General features: G+C 36.4%; 1 protein-coding gene across 1 annotated transcript in view; it reads right to left on the bottom strand.

The window, feature by feature from the left end:
* The window catches only part of LOC150098964 (bromodomain adjacent to zinc finger domain protein 2B-like), a 632,705-nt gene that overhangs the window by 1,199 nt on the left and 611,970 nt on the right, over nt 1-19,536 (bottom strand). The gene's annotated exons all lie outside the window — the stretch shown is intronic.

The raw sequence follows: 19,536 nt of genomic DNA, 5'->3' as shown, positions 1-19,536 counted from the left end.
AGGATGTGTATCCTTCTACCTAAGGTTGCAGACAGTCACAGTGCACAACAATGAATAAAACATTTTAATTAGTAAGAATGATCTCCAATAACTGATTAAACATGACTGATTTTTTTAATCTCATGACTGGGTTTTACATCAAATATTACATACCATTTGTATTTTAAAAAACCTGTCAGAGCGAGTCACTGTGCCAGCGAAAAGCCTGGCATAATTACAACAGTACAAGTGAATTGTTATAATTGTCTCACTGACAATAAGAGGAAGCTAGCCACCACAACACAGGACCAGTGTTGAGGTGGCTAGCTTCCTCTTTGTATTCCAATATGAGATATTCTGTTCAGTTTATATCATTTGTATTTTCTTTCTTTTTCACCCTTCCAACTTTGGCATGTATAGGAGTAGATTGGATATGATACCAAGTTTCATATCACCACACTGGATATGTCACCACAAACAGGTGAAGAGGACCCGCACGGAAGGATTTCAGTCAGGGTGTTTGTGAAAATCCACTTTCACATAAATGGACAGTTACTGCAATGGAATAGAATCTTAAATACTGTTTCACTTAAAGGCTCACATTCACTATGAATTTTTACTGAAAATATACCAAGTAATAAATTGTTCTTTATATTTTTTTGACGTTATGTCTGAGGAAAGATCTGACAACAAATCATCCATGGTTTTTTTTTTAATTTTTTTAACTGCCATAATCAAACTGAACGAAAGCTTAAAAAAAAAACCTTCTCTTGGATCCTTCTGTTATTTTAAAACAGTCACCAATGATGAAAACTGGATAGCTTACAAGAATATTAAGCACTGAAGGCAATGGGTTCATTCAAGGGAACAGGCTAAACCTCAGCTAAAAGACCATCATCCAGCATTTGGTTAATATGGCTGGTATTATACAGCATGATAAACCACAAAACCAAACAATCAGCTGAAGTATACTGTGAACAACTCGATTGGCTGAATGAAAAACTGAAAGAAAAGAGTTGTTCTCTGGTCAATTGAAAGGGTGTTGTTTTTCACCATGATAATGCATGCCCTCATAGTTCAAGATCACCAGTACCAAGATTGGAGAATTCAGCTGGGAAAGCTTCCAAATCCTCTGAATTCTCCTGATCTTGTACCTTCAGATTACCACTTATTTCAAAGTTAGCAATATTTCATTAATGAAAAACAAAACAATACATTAGAAGCACTGAAATTGCGACTTCTTTGCCTCCAAACCTCCTAAATTCTATTGAACTGGCATTAGGAAGCTTTCACAATGTTGGAAGAGCATTATTGATTCAAATGGATATATACTTGATTAAATAAGCAAGAGCGATTTATCTTTTATATTCTTTCAAAACTTAATGCTAAAAAAGACATTATTTTGGGATGACCTGATATATATATGTGGACAGTGGTTTAGGAATTGGCGATCTCATGTGAAAATATTGCCACTCACCAATCCACAGTGGGCGGATTGCCAGTGTGGTGAATTAGCCCAATCTTTCAAGATGAATCAAACAGGAATAAATTGGCCCTCATTCCCTGGAGGCCAGATGGTTACTACTGATGGCAGCAGACAGTTAAACATGAAGGCAGAGGGCGCTAAGAATTCCCAGGTAACCTGATCATGCTGACATTGGAAGCTAGACTTTGGAAGTTTAAACTGTAAGACTCTGAGCAGTGAAGCACGGCTAACTGAACTAACTAAAGAGCTAAAGTAACTAAAATGGGACTTTCTTGAACTGTGAAAGTTCAAGAAAGTCCCATTTTAGTTACTTAAGTTAGACATAATGACAAAGAAATTCTCCAATTAAAAAGTGGAGACATGCTGTATTATAGAGGCCATGATAAGGAAAGAATCAATGGAGTTGGATTCATGATTAACAAAAAATTGAAGAACAGTACTGTTGTCCAAATCTCAAACTATACACTCTCAAGATCTCTACAATAAAAGAAAACATAATTTCAGAATTCTAATGGAAGACTTTAATGTTAGAATTGGTATACAACAATCAGATGAAAGCTCAATGGGAAATTTTGGATATGGCATGAGAGATGATAGAGGAGCAAAGCTAACAGAATTTACAGAAAAAAGTAACCTGTACATCATGAATACTTTTTTCAAGAAAAAAAAAATTAACACATAGGAAGGACATGGAAAAGTCCAAATGGAAAACCTAGTGAAACTGACTTTATCCTCAGCAATAAGAAAAACATCTTTCAAGACTGTTCTGTTATCAACATCTTTAACATTAGAAATGACCATCGTATTGTACATAGTAAGATTCAAATAAACTGCTAAAAAGAAAGAAGAAAAATGCTTTGAAGATCAAAGCAAAACAGAGATGTACACAAATTCAACATTAACAAAGATATATTCCAACATGAACTAAACAATGCATTTAAAAATCTTATTATAGATGACAATGCTGATCCATTAGAAAGTAATGACATTATTACCCAAAACCATTTTCAATGTGCACTCTTGAAATAGCTAGTACAACAGAACAGAAACAAGCAAATAGCCTAAAAAATAAAATTCAATGCACTCAATTGTACAAACTATCAACGTAAGAAGCATCAATGGAAAAGAAATGGACCTAGCAGAAGAATTGAATAAGCACCACATCAACATAATAGGTGTGACTGAAACAAAGATGACAAAAAGAGGTGAGATCTTTCTAAGCAACAAATACAAAATGTTATATTCAGGCAATAATAATCATGGAAAAGAGGTAGTATCCATGGCATTCAATATCAAGTAGAGTGATGTGGGCAAATATCAGAATGGGAAACTGGACAATGAGACTTATTTGTACTTATGGTCCCAAAGAAGGTTCTACTAAGCAAGGGAGAAATTTTTTGAGGCAGCTAATAATAATAGTAAATGCTTGCTGGATTTCTGTTCAGGATATGGATTAGTTATTACTAACACTATGTTCCAACATAAAATTGTGCACAAATTCACATGGAGAGAAGACGCAAGAAATAAGAAAAGTCTCACTGACCATGTTATAGGTGATAGTGATGCTTTCCCACTGGCTCAGGACACAAGAGTACAAAGAGAATTTGAAATAGGAAGTGATCCCTATTTAGTTTTGAGCAGTATAAAATTGAATTTTATATTGAAAAGAACAGTGTATAAGAAAGTTTTAAAATGAATCAATGTTGAACAGCTTTCAGAGGTGAAATGTAGACTGAAATACACCAACATCATTGAAAAAAAAATGAAAGAGTTTGAAAACAAGAACCAAACCTTGGGGATCTAGCAGCAAATCCTGAAGAAAACATTGACTGATTCAGTCAGAGAGGCATGTTGTGAGGTTGTCTGTATGGATAGAAAAATCAAAACTCCATGGTGGACTCAGGAAGTTAAAGAGGCAGTAAAGAAAAAGAAGAAAGCACATTGAAAGTTCCTGGCAAGTCAGCTCGTGCTCTTAGAGAATACAGAACATAAGAACAAGGTGGAAAAATATTCTGCAGGCTATTGAAAAAAAATAGAAATGGATAAAAGAGTATTGTAAAAGGAATCAGAGACAATAAAGGTTACATGAAAACTGAAGATAAAGATGTTTTAGATGTCTGGAAGTAATTACTTTGAAAGACTGCTAAATGAAACAAGCAATGTTATCATGATGATAGAATACTCTCCCAATGCAGTGAGGAATATATATATCTATACTTGAAGTAGAAAAAGTCATCAAAACCCTGAAATGTGAAAAGGCAGCTGAAGTAGATGAAACTCAGTCAGAAATGTTATATAGAACAAGTAAAAAGATTTCAGCTATTCAGGCACAATTTTTAGTAAAGATGGTAAATTAAATATGAAAATTGACAGAATTAGTAAAGATGGTATGTTAGGAAGTCAGTCAAAACATTAAATTAGCTGTATACAAGACAGTGTTCAAACCAAATTTCACGTATGGATCTGAGAGTTGGGTTAGAAATAAAACACTGGAGTCAACAGATAGCATCAATTTCAGTATCACATTAAAAATGAGGAGATTAGGAAAGAACTTGCCATTGTTAGCATTCAGGAATATGTTAGTAGAGCTAATTTCAGATGGTATGGTCACTTAAACAGAATGGGAGAGGAAAGATTAGCAAAACAAATGTTCTTTGCCAGGTTGGCAGAGAAAAGACAAAGATATACATGGATTGATACAGTAAAAGGCACTTTAAAAGACAGAAATATAAGATCTGATAATGTTGGAATCTTGACAGATAAAAGATTAATTTAAAGGAAAATTGTTGATCGGAAGTTAGTAATGATGTAACCTTTGCACGTAGTACTTATCATAATTATCCTGTACAACTATCTGAAGGTACACATGACGAATTTGATGATGATGAATTGTACCAAAAAATCAGAAAATGTTCATACAACTAACAAACGATGACCAACAATAAACAGATGGTTGCAGTCAAACTATGAGATGGAACTATAACCTGAGATATATATGTTATAGCAAAACGAATTGAAGAATTTTACTCAATATTATATCAGGATTATAATTTTACTCAATATATCAGGATGATGAATTAAATGAAGAAGAAGAAGACAATTACAAAATAACTGAAGTCCCACAGATTCTACCAGAAGAAGCTATGTGGAGCATCCAAAGCTTGCAAAATGGAAAAGCTGTAGGTGAGGATGAGAATAATAATAATAATGTCTTTATTATTATTACATGACACCTCCAGGAAGTCCACAGACTCATCGAGGGAGGGCACCTACTCTTAGAGCTCTCTGTCTCCACCACTCAATCCACCAACTACACTAACACCATCTACCACCTGCCACCACCACTAGTATTTCCACAGACAATCACAAACATCCATGCCCACAGTGAGATTTGAACCCCCGGCCTTTTGGCTGGAGAGCGGATATGCTAATCACTTAGCCAACCAAGCCAGCAATGATCTACAAAATCTTGGCAAAACTATTTACCTTATGTCTGAAGAAAGATGATGTACCAATCCCTAATTCTGATACAAAAAAAAAAGTGAAGTAGAAGACTTGATGAACTACTGACCCATCAGTCTACAATCAGTAGTTTACAAAAGTCTTGGCTCGTAGGCTTTGTATGCCTCTAGACCTAGTGCAATCAAAGGAACAGGCAGGCTCTCAAAGTGGCTTTAGTACAATGGGTCATATTCAAGTTGTACAGCAGATTATTGAAAAGTGTAATGAATATCAATTACAATTACATCCTAGTGAGAAAGTCTTTGATTCAGTAAAAATCTGTGCAATACTTAAAACATTAATAAAACATCAAGTGGAGAGGCCATATGTCAGGAGCATCAAATCAGGATACACCAATGCAACAGCAGCAATTCATTTCAATGGAAATATCTCCAAAATTATTCACAGTACACCTAGAAGAAATATTCAAACTTCTTGATTGGGAATAAAAAGGTCTGAAGATAAATGGAAGATATTTAAGCTTTGCAGATGATATAGTTATTTTGACTTCAACTGTGCATGAATTACAGACCAATGAACTCCAAATTGCTAGCAAAACAAGTGGCCTAAAGAATACCCAAGTTATGTTCAATAGCTATGTCTAACCAGAAATTATCTCATCTCATCTTCCTTTCCCCTCTTTTACTTTGCAGTGTCGAGGGTTTATTAATCATCGAACCTCAGACCGTTCACAGGATAAGGTGGTCAGCCCTATGCCCTGGTGTATCCTATGTCCATAGTGTTAAGTTCTCAAGGCCGGTATGGCTGCTTTGTGGGATGAAAAACCATAGGATAAACTGGGGAAGAAATCCTACTGTCCACGCCCAAGATTGGCTAATTTGGCTATGGCTGAGGAAGATCCTTCAGCTCCTCATGTCACCGACGGGAATCGAACCTAGGACACTCCTTCCCCAGGCATATGGTTGCGAAGCACACATCCACTAGGCTAACTGAGTAGACCAAAAATAATAAAAATCAATAATGAGGAAATTAAACAAGTAGATCATTACATATACTTAGGACAACAGATATCAATGGAACAAAATATCATGGATGAAATTAAAAGACACACGATACTTGGGTGGAAAGCATTTGGAAAATTACAATCAATATTCAAAAGCCAACTACCATTATGCCTGAAGAGAAAAAATTTTAACCAATGTATTCTTCCTATATTTGACATATGGCTGTGAAACATGGACACTAAATGCAAAGGAAATTCAAAGATTAAGAGCAACACAATTTAGTATGGAAAGAAGTATGTGCAATACTTAAAACATTAATAAAACATCAAGTGGAGAGGCCATATGTCAGGAGCATCAAATCAGGATACACCAATGCAATTGTTTGATATCACAAGACTGGATCACAAAAGGAATAAGTGAACATTAGTTACTGCGATTTTTTTTTTTATCAGAAATCAAACCGAAGTCTCTGACATCACAGGAAGAATGAAACATCTGAAGAGGCAATGGGTTGGGCATACTATTCAATGATAAGATCAACAATGGACAAAAGAAGAACTGGATTGGATTCCATGAGAGGAAAAACTACCATGATGCCGACCTAAATCATGGTGGATTGATGATATCACTGAATTTTCAGGGGTGACATGGGAAAGGAGCCATGGACAGACAATTTTGAAATAATCTTAGAAAGGTCTTCATTCAAATAGCTGATGATAATGATATATATGCACACAATGAATGTATTGTAAACAAGTCTTACCACGTGTTTTATACAACTACAAATTTGAAAGAGGATGTTAGGAAGGACAAATATGAGGGTGTGAAAAGTTCTTGGCCTTGACCATAGATGGCAACACTATCTGCAAGATTTTTTTTTTTTTTCTAAGTTGGTGCATTTGTCATAAGCATCCATGTCAAATTGCAAGTCATTTCATCAAGTGCAGGTATCCCTTGATTATCGCGATTAATTAATTCCTTGATGTTACTGCATATATCAAAATCACATTAATCAAATATAATAATCAATGGAAAAATTACACTTCGCCCATCATCGATTACTGTATTAATAATGGGTTTATATGGTACTCTTTTAGGAAAGATAAAAAATGAATGCAAAGTAAATGTTTAATAAATGCTTCTACCTACATTAGTTACTGCAATTTTTTTATCAAAAAAAGTTATCAAGAGTCATTTGAACAGTTTTAGTTTTTTTCTATCAGCATAAATTCTACGATAACTAGCAAAATGATTCTCTAGACTTCGGCAAACAAGCATTCTTCAATTAACATCTGGATGCATATCCACTACTTGCTGTTTAAGCGATTCTCAACTGTGAAATATTCCATCCAATTCTTTGATTGTTATCCCCTTTGGAACCTCATCTTCACATTCCATTTGTTCATTGTCTTCATATGCACGTTGTTGTTCAATTTCAAGAAGATCATTGTCACTGAAATATTTTGAATTTATATCCAATAATTTTTTAGTAGCAAGGCTTATACGTTGGTCAGACATAACTGGTGATTAGTTTACGGAATTAACAACACATATAAAGTATATTAATTAAAGGTAACTTTAATGAATCACTTCTATATTTAGCTCTACCAAAGACCAACCACTTCCCCTAGACCTACCTGGTGTATACCAGGTCCTTTGCAGCTGCAAATTGTCCTACTTTGGCCAAACAGGCAGAACAACAAATATCAGGATTTCAGAACACAAAGACTACATCCGGTTTCACCAGTACAGCCGCTCTGGGCTGGCAGACCATGCCTTAGATACCCACCATAAAATTCGTTGGAAGAAAACAAAAATAATTCATCGCAGCAAGTTTAAATACGAAAGATTATTCAAAGAATCTTCAGCAGCTCTAAAAAACGTTCCTAACCTCAACAAATTTGGGTGCATGAAACTACCCCAAATTTGGGAGACTTACATTATGAGAACTTCAGCCCAACTGCCAAGACTACCAAATTAGCCCGCCAGAGGGCACCATTAGGACCTTAGGAACAATATTAGTTTCTTGCTCTCTTCCTCATTTGCTTTGTGCCTGCGTGCACATACCATATCTTTATGTTCCTGAAGATGGCAATGTGACGTTGCCGAAATATAGAAGTGATTCATTAAAGTTACCTTTAATTAATATACTTTATATGCGTTGTTAATTCCGTAAACTAATTACCAATAATTTTTTAACATCTTCTGCATCAACACCATCAAAACAAAGGTCTTCACCAATTGAAACGATATCTTCAACCACGTTGTTCACAGGATTTTGAAAACCAACTAAGTCATTAGAGCATTAGGCAAAAGGCTTTTCCAAACAACTCTCATGCAGCTAGAAGACACTTGCTCCCACGAATCACATTTTCTCCTGTTGTTGTTTCTACTGCCTTTGAGAATATCTTCTTAAGAAAATTGGCTTTGAAAGTTGCAATGATGCCCATGTCCATGGGTTGTAGCAATGATGACATATTTGGTGGAATTTTGATAAATTTAAAGGCGAGTTAATTAAAACTCTTGCCGCGCATATAAAGGGATTGTTGCAATTAATTTTGCCGCATTAATCAAATCCCGCATTATTCAAGGGATATCTGTAGTTTGTTTTATACAGCTGTATGTATCCCTTGAAATGGATAAAATTGAGTATCGTGCGGTTATAAAATTCTTTGTAAAAGAATGCCAAAAGAAATTCATTCAAAGTTAACAAACGTTTATGGGCACTCTTCTCCTTCATTTTCAACAATTAAGAAATGGGCTGGCGAGTTTAAACGTGGCCATACCAGCCCTGAAGATGATCCACATGAAGGATGTCTAAGTGTAACAGCACCAGAAATCATGGATCAAGTGCATGATATGGTAATGAATGACCAGCGAGTCAAAGTGCATGAAATTGCTGAGACTATAGGCATTTCAAAAGAACACGGAGGATATATTTTGCATGAAGAGGCTTTGCAGAAGATGGATGCCTCGCTTGCTCACAGCAGATCAAAAACTCACTCGCATGAAAATATATGAATAGTGCTTGGAGAGTTTTAACAAGAATAAAACTGATTCTGTGAGTTGATTTATTACTATGGATGAGACTTGGATTCACCATTACACACCAGAATCCAAACAGCAGTCAAAACAGTGGACAAAAGCCAGCTGTTCAGCACCAAAGAAGACAAAGTCAGTTCTATCAGCAGGAAAGGCCATGACATCGGTGTTTTGGGACTAAAGGCATTTTGTTTATTAATTATCTTGAAAAGGGTAAAACAATAACCAGGAAATATTATTCCGATCTTTTAACCAGACTAGATGAAAAAATCATGAGACCTGGTTTGCAGAAGAAAAAAATCATCTTTCATCAGGACAGTGCACCCGCCCACAAAGGTGTTTTGGTAATGGGAAAATTAAGGGATCTGCACTATGAATGTGATGGGCTCTCTCCGATTCTCTTCAATCTAGTGCTGGAAAAAGTAATCAGAAACTTAAAGCAAATGGCAGGTAGAGTCGACATGGGGGTGCAGGTTAGGATTCTTGGCTAAGCAGATGACCTGAATGTCATGGCGCACCAATGGGACGATGCAGTGGCACTGGTTACTGCTATTGAGGAAGCTGAAGAGGACGTTGGCTTGAAGATGAACGTCAAGAAGACGAAGTAACTTTTCATGAGTTGCCATGCTGCTCAAGATCTAGAGGGAGCTGTTCAGTTTGAGAAGGTGACAGAATTCAGGTACCTGGGGTCTATTGTGACTGAAGACAACAAAGTCGAAGCTGATGTCCAGAGTTGGGTGAATGCTGCGAATGTGGCCTACTACCAATTGCGTCCCCTTTTCAAACTGAACGATCTGTATGGCAGTGTTAGACCACCTCCTCCAAACTCCGTCTGCCATGACCCCTCTTTGTACAACTTGGGAGACGTCTTGACGGAGCTGTGAGCCCGGCGTATTCAGTAACTGGGGCACCTGCACCGTATATGGCCCCGAACGGGCTGTGAGACAAGTGTGGGAGACCCAACTCCGATCAGGGAGACCGAGAAGGAGATGGGTGGATCAGGAGGAGGAGGAGGATCTGCAGGGTGTCGGGCCAGAGACTGGAATGTGGTGGATAGTCACAGAGGACCGTGCCCAGTGGCGTCATGTGGTGCTTGAGGCAAAAAGTCCCCCAGGGCTGACAGCGCCTAGATAAGTCAGCACTATGAATTGTTGGAACACCCTATTCCCCAGATTTGGCTCCCTCTGATTTATATATCTTCCCAAAACTAAATCTCTCCCTCGCTGGTCAGCGTTTTTTTAGTTTGAATCAAGAGGTGATTGCAGCTGTAGAGGGGTATTTTACTGAGAACCACTACAGGGATGGGATAATGGCACTGGAGAATTGCTGAAATAAATGTATTAGTCTTAAGAGAGATTATGTTGAAAAATAAAAATAATTTTGAAATTATAAATTCATTTTTTCAATGTTAGGCTGAGAACTTTTTAGACCACCCTCGTATATTTGGTTAGATTGACACTAAAACTCTGTTTTACTTGCATGTATGCAATATAGTGTTTGTACGAGAAGAGGATTTTTCATTATGCAAAGTCGTTTTCATTCCTGTTCTCTAATACACTAATTCTCTCTGTATTTTATTTAGTGATATGATAAAGCTACATCTCAGTTCAAAGTCAAAGACATTCCAAGAAGTTTCATCTGGACCAGATAAACAAATGTGTTAAGTAAATTTTTAATTCGTGTTAAATAAATTGTGATATCAATTTATTAGCCTTGTTAATTCAAAAAGCATATTAGTGAAAACCATGTAAAGTGAGGGATTTCTGTAATTAAATAACCAAATTAGGAAAGGTGAGCAGATCAAAATCCCATAAAAAAGATCAGTGTAGACCATCATGCCTATTTCAGCTGGACAATGAAGTAATGATTCTTATTCAGGATTTTAGTCCTATTCTAGAGGACTCTGTGCTTAGTACAGAGGGTATGCTCTTCAGTGGTAAAGAACCTAAGTCTTATACCAAGTATATTTAGCCTGAAAAATGTTCAAAGGCAGATATTCAAGACTATCAATAATAAGACCAACCACAAGAGCAAAGAATCTGGTATATCGCTGTCATATTTCTGTTATTTGTATATTATGCTGTTCCATTTCTGCATTGAAGATGTCCTTTGACACTTATGCAAAAATTTTACCATTAAAGATAAGGTAACTGACTGTGATGATTTTTCCATTTCTTTAATGTTTAATACTATGCCAACTCACATTACTCCAACTGAAAACAGATTGAAATCTCGTTTATGCCATTTACTGATATCAATAACTAAAATATAGTAATAAATGACGCATAATGCCCTCTACGGACAAACAGAGACAGTCCCCACAAAGTTTTGCGAGTTAAATAATTTTCCCCATTCACTGAAGGTTTTATCCCTGACTACATATAAGTTATTTTCATCTGTATGCACTTGGGAACCCCCTACAAATTCCATGGAACACAGTTTAAGAAACACGTGCCAGAAACTTAGGAGGTTACAGTGAGCTAGTTTAGGGGCTGTGTTACTAAGGTAGTTGATTGCATTCAATAACAGCTCTGTTAAAGAGAACATTAATTTGGAGTAATAAGTTATTCTCCCACTTTATAATGCTTTGATAAGACAACATCTGAAAACAGTAGCAGTGAGTAACTAAGATGTGGCTTCTAGATCTGTGCATCTGAGGACAGATTGAGGGAATGTGGTCTTCAAAGTTTGAGGAACAGAGAGAAGAGAGGAAATGATAGGAACATACAGGTTAATAAATATAGACATTCAACTCATGGCAGGTGGAGGTAGAACTTGGGATCATCCCTGAAAGATAGTCATATGTGTTGTCAGAAAGAATGTGAAGTCCAGGTTCTTCTTATGATGAGTATGTGTTTTTTGTGAGTGTAAATATAACTAGGCTACCATATGATGTTGATTATTATTATTATTATTATTAGGAACGTTCCTCCAAGGACTTATTGAAGGAGGTGCCATTTAACACTTCCTCAATGGGTCCTTGGAGGAACATTCATATTAATAATACTCATCTGGTGGTCTGCTTACAGGGATGAGTGGCTGATAGAAGCCAGTGAGTTGTGTGTGGGATTTTTAGACAGAGGTGTATTGTATCAGAGCAATTTTACTCCAGAAGGCAGAGGAGGCAAGTGGCCTGGAGATGTTGGCAGATAAAGAGCCGAGTTCAGGAAACAGTGCAAAAACCTGTAAAAGATTAATCAGAAAATTTTTGCCATGCATCCTTCACATTAGTGAAGGACACATACAAGTAGGGATAAAGATGTGACAGTTTACAAATACGCCATATATGGATTTCTATGCAGATCTGGTACCTGGATATCTGAATGATCAGAAAACATTAGGGAGAGCACAGAGGCAAGCAACTAAGACTGTCTCAGGACTCTTAGAATGTTAAATATGCTATAAGATTAAAGGAATGCAATGGTCTTTTTGAAGCAAATGCAAGCTTCATTATGTGGGCTGAGCGTGAAGTCTTCACTCAAATCATTTGTGAAAAGAAATATCTTTTCTTGGGCTGCTTTGGGATATATGTTGGAAAGCCAAGGTTCTTCTACTCTTATGACAGAAGAAATCATGAGTTCAGAAAGTTCAAGCAGACAGTAAATGTTGTGCATGACTAATGTCACCATTCCATATACAGTGGTGCACATAATAAATGGCATGAGTTTAGAGTAGAATGGTGGATGAAGGCTGTCATTCCAGTAAAAATTATTTCGATTATTAAGTCAGGTGTTTGGATCACAAGAGTAAGAACAGTAATCAGCCCAATCAAAGCAGGAGTAGCAATCACATCCCATTTGATGCCAGTTCTTAAGGATATTCCACAGAAAAGGAAACTTAGATAAGGTTATGGCCTGAGTTTGTAAAAGGAAAGATAACATTCACTGTATATTTGGAAGGAAAACCCATTATGAAATGATCAAGGGTATTAGAAGGGTGGAGAGGATTATAAAGCATTCTGGCTGATAGATGGACAATCTGTGAAAGCTCATGCTAACAACAAATACCTTCGCATCTCTTTCGGCTTGATCTCACTGGAAATGGCTAGGGGATCCAGTGTGAGTTATACATTGAGACCCCCAAGAAAGACATCGTTTTTCTCTGGGTATTGAGTGCAGAAAAAATAACCGACAGAGTGGTTATCTCTAACATGACATGTGAGATCTGGCAAATAGATTGTTTGCAAGGAGTTAATTAACAATAAATACATGCAGTGCGGTGCTAAAGATTCACAAATGTTTCCTAAATAGAGAATACCTATGGGTGTGGCCTTCAATATTATGTAACTAAACTTCAAGAAAGAAAATATCACTGGTTAAAAAAAAACATTCATATCAAAGGGAACACCAAATAACAATTCATTGTTAGAGGATAATAATTTTTCACTATATACTATTATATTCAGTAGACATTATGAAACTGGTCAGGAGATCCTTAGGATAGACTGGCTGCCTATCGCTGATCTCTATAGATCTTCTATATATTATTGCAATAATAAACTAAACCACCACTAAGCTAGTTGAATCACTATGTATGTAAAAAATTAAATAAATAAATAAAACAAACTTTCTCTCAGACATCTCATATATCACTGAACAATATGTGGGGGGAGGGGGATAGTACCAATCAGGAACAAAGTTAAAAATGGAAGTTCACAATCTTCCTCCTCCTCGATCTACAGTACATTACATAATAGGCAACTACCATTGATATAAATGTTGAACATTTACGTCAATGATTTTGGACTGCAGGGATATATATTCAGTTGTTGCAGATGATGCAAAGCTGAAACAAGTTTGCAATAGTACACATGGAGTTCTTCACAAAGATTTCAAAAGACTGAAAGGTGGGCAAATGAGTGGGATATAAGTTTACACTCAGAGGAAGTGGAGCAAAAACGAATCTTAAATAAGAAAATCAGTCAGGAGTAAGAAAATTATTATCTTGCTTCATGAAGCCTTGGTAATGCCACATCTATACTACTGTGCTTACCTGGGGTTCAAGGAGATGACAAAACATTTAAAAAGATCCAACAGCGGCTAACCAAGATAATATCTGACAAATGGATTCTGAATATGAGAACAGATTGAAAGAGTGTGGTCTTCAAAGCTTGAGAAACAAGAGATAGGAGATATAACAGACACACAAGTAAGATACAGTTCTTCCAGTTCAGATACAGGGAAAATTTTACAGCTCATGCCAAGTGGGAGAAGGGACAACTTGGAATAATTTCTGGAAACTAAGTAAGGGTGATCAGGAAGCTTGACCACCATTACTTAAATTGACCAAGTTCTTTTCACTGCAAGCAATAAGTGAATGAAATAAGCTGCCAGTAGATATTGGGAGAGCATCTTCAGTGAATGATTTCAAGGAGAAGTATTTTATGTATTTCATCACCTTCAAAGCCCTTCTTCAAATGAAGGTGTGCCTATATAACAATAATATTATACATCCTGTCACAGAATAATAGACAACCATTTATGTTCAAATTCTATTACCAGGATTGATGTCACTGAACAGTAGCATTGCCATATTTACTTGGAGAAATACATTATTTTTCTGTGTCATATAATTTTTCCCCATCTATCACATGGCTATGAATATTAACACCAAATATTATATAATAAATTTATAATCAGCCCTTTGCTTTAATGTGGATGATGTTATACTTCTAAATAAATCCGCTACAAGATTCTCTGACTAAATTGAATAACCGCTGTAATAGATATGGTATGAAAGTCAGCAATAAAAAGACAAAGACAATGAAAATAGGCAGAGTCATTGAAAATGTCAACTGTGTTGTGAATGGAGAACCTGTGGAACAAGTAAAACATTTCAGCTACTTAGGTATGATTTTTAGTGAATATAGTAAATTAAATATGGAAATAGACAACAGAATCAACAAAGCTGGTATGGTAGGAAGTCAATTGAATAAATTCATATGGAATAAGAGAGAAATTAGTCGGAACACTAAATTAACTGTATACAAGACAGTGTTCAAACCAGTTTTAACTTATGGATCTGAGAGCTGGCTCAGAAGTAAAACACTTGACCAAAGACTAGAGACCACAGATATGAGAGTCCTGAGAAGGATTATAGGCATGAACAGATGGCATCAACGGCAATATCATATTAAAAACGATTATATTAGGAAAGAACTTGACATTGTCAGCATCCAGAAATGCATTAGAAGAGCTAATCTCAGGTGGTATGGTCACTTAAACAGAATGAATGAGGAAAGATTAGCAAAACAAGTCTTCTCTGCCAAGTTAGCAGGAAAATGACCCAGAGAAAGACCAAGATATAGGTGGATTGATACGGTACAAAGTGCCTTAGACGATAGAAATATAAGATCTGTTAATGTTGCTTGACAAGTAACAGACTGATTTGGAGGAAAATTGTAGATAGGAAGTTAGTAATGATGTAAATTTTTCATGTAGTACTATCATATCCTGTACACCCCTTGAGGGTACATGGCAGGAATTTGATGATGATGATAAATTTATAATAATACATGAAACATGCTATAAACAAAAGCTTTGCTATTCCAATTAGATCCATGCCAAACCTCTCCAGAAGCTAGGATCATACATAATCTTTCACAGAAAATGAACAATAAGATCATTACACCAGTGCAGGATTATTCATAGTGGTCCAAGACAGCTACATTACTTCAATAGTCCATTGCACAGTAGACTTTGTGTACTATAGCGAGCACCACTATTATGAGCTACAACAAACTAAAAAGTCATGGCCTAAGTCCCACATCACACAGAACAAATGCTATTTAACACTCACTTAAAACTTTTAGAGCAAACTGAATTCCTAGCAAATGGCATCATAATCAGCAAAGGAAATGGTGAGAAATCATACACTGACAACAGAACACAAAGGATTGGCAGGTGCCAAAAATAAAGAACACAAAACACAAAAAGTACATATGCAAATGATAATGGAAGCCATGTAAGTAAGAAGAGTATGAAATTATTAAAACAAAAATGCAAAACTAAATGACTCCAGGGAGTCAAACTCATCCGACGATGAGTTTGACTCCCTGGAGGTACACACTATTGCACATGATGCTCATCCAACCGTGTCTTAAACTGATTTAATTGTCTACATTCAGCACACACTCAGGCAATGCATTCTACTCACCAACCACTCTCCATGCTGTATACCCAATGCTGAAGCTGCATTCAATGCCCTTATGGACAAGCTGCCACTGAACCCTACTCACGATTACATCCTCTGATGAAATAACCAGATCATCATCATCAAATTCCTGCCATGTACCCTCAAGGGGTGTACAGGATATGATAGTACTACATGAAAAAATTACATCATTACTAACTTCCTATCTACAATTTCCTCCAAATCAGTATGTTACTTGTAAAGACTCCAACATTATCAGATCTTATATTTCTATCGTCTAAGGCACATTGTACCATATCAATCCCCCTATATCTTGGTCTTCCTCTGGGTCATTTTCCTGCCAACCTGGCAGAGAACACTTCTTTTGCTAATCTTTCCTCTCCCATTCTATTTAAGTGACCATACCACCTGAGATTAGCTCTGCTAACACATTCCTGGATGCTGACAATGTCATGTTCTTTCTAATATCCTCATTTTTAATATGATATTGCCATTGATGCCATCTGTTCACGCCTCTAATCTTTCTCAGGACTCTCATATCTGCGGTCTCTAGTCTTTGGTCAAGTGTTTTACTTCTGACCCAGCTCTCAGATCCATAAGTTAAAACTGGTTTGAACACTGTCTTGTATACAGCTAATTTAGTGTTCCGACTAATTTCTCTCTTATTCCATATGAATTTATTCAATTGACTTCCCACCATACCAGCTTTGCTGATTCTGTTGTCTATTTCTATATTAAATTTACCATCTTCAGTAAAAATCGTGCCTAAGTAGCTGAAATGTTTTACTTGTTCCACAGGTTCTCCATTCACAACACAGTTGACATTTTCAATGATTCTGCCTATTTTCATTGTCTTTGTCTTTTTATTGCTGACCTTCATACCATATCTATTACAACAGCTATTCAATTTAGTCAGAGAATCTTGCAGACTAGTAGCGGATTTATTTAGAAGTATAACATCATCCACATAAAGCAAAGAACTGACATTGACATCTCCAATTTTGATATCAGGTTTAATACCACTTTCCTTCATAATGTGATCCATATAGATAATGAATAACAGAGGGGATAATGTACATCCTTGTCTCACACCAGATTTAACATTAAACCATCTTCCTGTACTTCCTTCAATTCTAACTGCTGACTTACAACTCAAATAAAGACTAAGTATTGCTTGATATAATGCCCCATTGACACCATATAACTGCAGCGTATTGAATAGCTTCTCTCTTGGCACCTTGTCATATGCCTTTTCCAAATCGACAAAACTTAAATACAGATCTTTGTTATATTCCCGTGCTTTCTCGACTATTTGTCGTAAAGTGAAGATCTGATCCTGACAGCCTCTATTTGGCCTGAATCCAGCTTGTTCTTCACCAAGCTTTTCTTCCACAATTCTTCTCAACCGTTTCTCAAGTATACTTACATAGATCTTGACAGGAACACTCAGTAGGAAAATACCTCTGTAATTCTCACATTCAGTTTTATTTCCCTTTTTATATATGGGTACTATGAGATCTCTACTCCAATCATCCGGAATTTGTCCCTCTGTCCAAGCTTTCTGAACTATGCAGTGCAGCCACTGTAAGACCTTTAAATATTATAGCACCATACTTCAGCATTTCTGGTCGAATATCATCTACTCCTGCTGCCTTTCCACATTTCAAGCCTATGATGGCTTTTTCTACTTCAAGTATGGATATGTATTCCTGACTGCATGCCTGGTCAGTGTTTTTTTATCACTGTGCTGTCATCACTGCTTATTTCATTTAGCAGTTTTTCAAAGTAATTACTCCATACTTCAAGGATATCTTTTTCTCCTGTTTTCATGTCACCTTTATCATCTCTAACTCCTTTTACAGCACTCATTCCTCCAATCTTAAGCTTCTTCAACAACCTCCAGAATATTTTGCCACCTTCTTGATATTTATTTTCTATATTCTTGCCAAAGTCCTCCCATGACTTTTGTTTAGCTAGTTTTACACACTGTTTAGCTTTCTTACATTTGTCTCTGTATTCTGTAAGAGTAAAAGCTGACTTATTTGACAGGAACTTTTGATATGCTTTCTTCTTTTCCTTCACTGCCTCTTTAACTTCCTGTGTCCACCAGGGAGTTCCGATTTTTTTATCCTTGCACACAACCTCACCACATGCCGCTGGCAGAATCAATCAATCAGAGTTTGCCACTGAATCTCCAAGGTTTGATTCCTGTTCTCAAACTCTTTCATTTTATTTTCAATAATCTTTCTGTATTTTAGTCTACAGTTCGCATCTAAGAGCTGCTCAACTTTTATTCGCTTTAAAACTTTCTTGCATGTTATTCTTTTCAATATGAAATTTAATTTTATCCTGCTCAAGACTAAATAGTGATCACTTCCAATTTCAAATCCTCTGTACACTCTGGTGTCCTGCACCAGGGAGAAAACATCACTATCAACAATAACATAGTCAATGAGACTTTTCTTATTCCTAGCCTCTTCTTTCCATGTGAATTTGTGCACATTTTTATGTTGGAACATGGTGTTAGTAATAACCAGTCCATGTCCTGAGCAGAAATCCAACAGATATTTGCCATTATTATTAGCTTTGCTCTTTTCTCCAAGTTTTCCCAAAATATTTTTGTATGTCTCACAATCATTTCCTACTCTGCTATTTAGATCCCCCAACAAGGACCAACTTTTCCTTTTTCATTGTGTCAGTTGCTTTTTCTAAAGCGTCAAAAAATTCCTCCACTTCTACCTTAGTAGAACCTTCTGTGGGACCATAGGCACAAATAAGTCTCATTGTCCAGTTCCCCATCTCATATTTGTCCACATTACTCTACTTGAGACTGACTGCCATTCAAGAAGATTAGCCTCGTATTTTGTGTTGAATACTATGGCTACTCCTTCTTTTCCTTGATTGTCATTGCCTGAATATAACATTTTGTATTTATCGCTCAGAAAGATCTCACCAGTTTTGGTCTTTTTTGTTTCAGTCACCCCTATTATGTCGATCTGGTACTTATCTAATTCCTCAGCTAGCTCCATTTCTTTGCCATTCAGGCTTCTTACATTGATAGTACCGATCTTTAACTCTGTTGATGATGTAACCAGATCTAAAACTCTCAATCCTCGCATGCCCTCCTTTACATGATGCCTGAGATAGTTATCTCTCAAGAATTTGAGAAATTCATTTTTCTTATTCCCAAATGCTACCTCTTCATTTCAATCTATACTGCCACAATTAAAATCACCCATAATAATTACCCTTTCTTTGTTCACTAATCCAATTGTTTATACATTTCTTCATCACCATCCTCCACATTCCCTGGGCTATAGTAACATCCAACTAAATATGTCTTCCTGTCAACCTCCATGTTACACCACACTGCTTCATAACCATTGCCACTATTTTCCTCTTTCGTGTCTA

The sequence above is a fragment of the Typopeltis vanoorti genome, chromosome 15 (assembly GCF_054136105.1).
Source record: "Typopeltis vanoorti isolate ZY-2024b chromosome 15, IOZ_Tvanoo_1.0, whole genome shotgun sequence".
Taxonomy (NCBI): domain Eukaryota; kingdom Metazoa; phylum Arthropoda; class Arachnida; order Uropygi; family Thelyphonidae; genus Typopeltis; species Typopeltis vanoorti.
This window is presented reverse-complemented; position numbering and strand designations above follow the sequence as displayed.